Source organism: Lagopus leucura, unplaced genomic scaffold, assembly GCF_019238085.1.
Source record: "Lagopus leucura isolate 7727_CA_CO unplaced genomic scaffold, USGS_WTPT01 Super-Scaffold_100002, whole genome shotgun sequence".
Classification (NCBI taxonomy): domain Eukaryota; kingdom Metazoa; phylum Chordata; class Aves; order Galliformes; family Phasianidae; genus Lagopus; species Lagopus leucura.
The window spans coordinates 74,401,485-74,404,735 of record NW_024962263.1 but is presented as its reverse complement, the minus strand read 5'-3'; positions in this window follow the sequence as shown (position 1 = coordinate 74,404,735).

Here is a 3,251-nt window from a genome sequence, read left to right as displayed (position 1 = left end):
TTTTTTTTTTTTTTTTTTTTTTTTTTTTTTTTTTTTTTGGATTAAAGAGATCTGAAGCATTTGTTTAAAAAGCAAAACAGCTGAACACTCATCATGCTACCAGAAGTCTGCTCTGCCAGGTTTACATCCCTAGTCCCACTCCAACACACACAGAGCAGGCTCTTTTCCAGGAGAAGGTTCCTGAAAATGTCCTTAGAGACATTTAGAAGGAATATTTTAGATTTGTTGCTCTAAACTTGGGACGAATTTCACATCAGGACAAAGGCTAAGTGGTATGTTTACTTCAGACACCTGAGAAGTGTACATTATAAGGAGATGAAAATTACTGAATCACAAAATCCGAATGGCTGATGTTGGCAGGGACTCCTGGGTCATAGAATCACGGAATCATTAAGATTGGAAAATGATGACCTCTAAGAACATCTAGTCCAACCATCAATCTACCACCAATATTGCCCACTAAACCCTGTCTCTAAGTACCGTATCTACACATTTCTTGAACATGTCCAGGGACAGTGACTCCATCACCTCCCTCTGGCCCATCTTCTGTTCCAGCAGGGACACCCAGAGCTGGGGATCCAAGCCCACATCCAGGCAGCTTGTGAAGATTCCACAGCCTCTGGCAATCTGTACCAGTGCTCTGTCACTGCACAGAACAGAATTGCTGACTGGTGTTCACAGGGCCTCCTGTGCTCCAGTTCATGGCCTTTGTCACCTGTACATGGTACCACTGAAAAGATCCTGACCCCATCCTCTTTACACTCTCCTTTTTATACATGTTGAATCGGTTTGTTGTTTCTGATGTGAGCATAAGTCAATATAAGACAGACAGAAAAGACAAAGTAACCATAAGACAATAGCAGTTAATTTTCTCCATTGGTCTCACTTATCTCCAGTAAGAAACAAGGATGGCAGCATGTGAAATTAATCTCCTGTGCTTATTCAAAATAAAAACACAAAAATTGACAGGCACATTCTTGTCCTTCCAAGGACAAGCCAGCTCTAGCACTCAGAGAAGTTTTGGAGAAGTACTTAATTTAGGCAGATGGCCTAAGTCAACAGATTGCACTGGCTAGCAGGATGGTTAGTAGGAAGATAGATAAGATAGATATTGTTCACTCCCCTTCATCTTCCTGTCCCATGGTAGGTAGGAGCAGCCGTGCCACTCTCCACCTGACTGAATTTTGATTGTTTTTTTTTTCTTGATTTTTTTATTGTGTAGGCTGGGATTTGTTTTTCTCTTTTATGCAGAAAGGCCGTGTTGGAGACTTTACACAGATATATACCTAATTTTTGGACTGTGTGCACAGAAAACTGTACAGGATTTCATAAACAAGCAATTAAAAGCTGCTTGAAAACCTATTCATCTGCCAGAAGGATTTAATCTTGACTGCAGTATTCGTATGATTCTATCACTACAGCAACCAATCCTGTAAACAATACTTCTGGTCATGGATAACATATCAATACTTGGTTTAGCAATTAGAAACAAAAGCCTGTCAGACTTGTTCTGTCCTGCCACTGTAGGCTTTGTGATGCAAATGATCTTTCAAGTGCTTTACTCTAATTGGAGAAAGTTAACCTGCAATGCTCCATCTGGTCATCAGGGCTGCTCCTCATTTATATTTCATTATTATGGTCTGACCTGTTATCCATGTGTACCTGCCAGCACGATGACAACAATTTATTAGTGCATATGGATCCTATTCCTTGTAAGTAAGACAAAATTATCACTTAATTCTGTACCTACAAATTAAAATCAATCTTTTGAGCTTCTCGTGGAATACTTTTAAGGAATTGTGCAAAACCCAGGTAATATAATGCAGTACGGAAGTATTTAACTCACCTTGAAAACCAGATAAATCTAAAGAGGTGATCGTTGTAAAGCAAGTATACTAAATCTGAAGTAAGATTCCTAATCTGTACTTTATTATATAAAACAAAGATTTTTATCAGCATTGTCTCCTGCTGACGTTGATATCCCTGAGGCAGCTAAGTAGCACTGATGAAAAAGCATCAGGGAGGCCTTTTAAAAGTTTAAGGTCTAGTCTGCTGCCTTAAAACTCAAAGCAGAACTCCTAGCTTAAGTGAATTATATTGCAATAAGGAATGAATGTCATTTAATCTAACTTCAGATATGCACAGTGTAGAAAACCTTGCAGTGAAACAGGTCATCATGATGACACTTTGGAGTCATTTAATTTAAAATAGAACATCTGAAATAAAATCACCTACTGTTCTCATTGGCTGAAGGGACCTTCAGAGTGACTACTTAGGCACAGATACACATTAGAACTCAAAATGATGGAGAGATGAATCATTCCTCTTGAGGCCTTTTTGGTGCCAGCAAATTTACTTTTTATGTGCTCAAAAAAACATTTCAGGGAATTTCTTCACTCTGGATCCCAGTGGGACTACTTGGAATCAATCTAATTGGGCTGCTGTTGGAGAACTAGGCACAATTCGGGTGATGGTCCTCTCTGGGAAGATTTGATGAATCAAAAATAATCATCAGAATTGATAATTTCTACTTCTTTCAGTCAGTGAGTCAGATGAAAATGGTTTTTAGCTTTCCTTAATGCCCCCTTCCATTATCAGAAGTAAATCCAAGAATGAAATGCCTAAATTTTGGTGGAATTAATCTGGGAATAGTTATTTTATATATATTACAGGACATTTGTTTCATTGCAGTTCCATATAGCTCACTTCTTCCAAATGGAGCCATTCATGGCATAAAATAGATAGAAATCTTTATCATTGAAGTCTGCATTTCAAAAACAGCCTTGAGACTGAAACTTATTTAAGTAAAATTATTCCACAACTTCTTGTAAACAACAATAGATAAGAAAAACTAACTTTATAGATGAGTCGCAAATCAAATGTAGAACTGCTTTAAATGTGAATGTTAATTGCAATAACCAATTTGAGTAACAACATGAATTTACTGCAGATTCCTTTCTGCAATAAAAGAGAGATTCTTATCTTTCAACTGTTGTTTTCGGTTGGGGTTTTTTCCATAATTTCTAAACATGTTACTTCAAACACCTATAAAAGACTGATCATATGTACATACCTGATGTTCATTTTACTTGTAAGGATAAGTTCTAAGTGCTAGCAAGTTTAAGCTGCACCTGTTACAGCTATATCTTAGTAACAGCCATTAATTCAACAACAGCGAGAGGCTCTGTTTAAATTGTCCTTCATGTTTCACTTTTCTGTTCCGTAGATATTATTCCTTATCTGAACAGTAA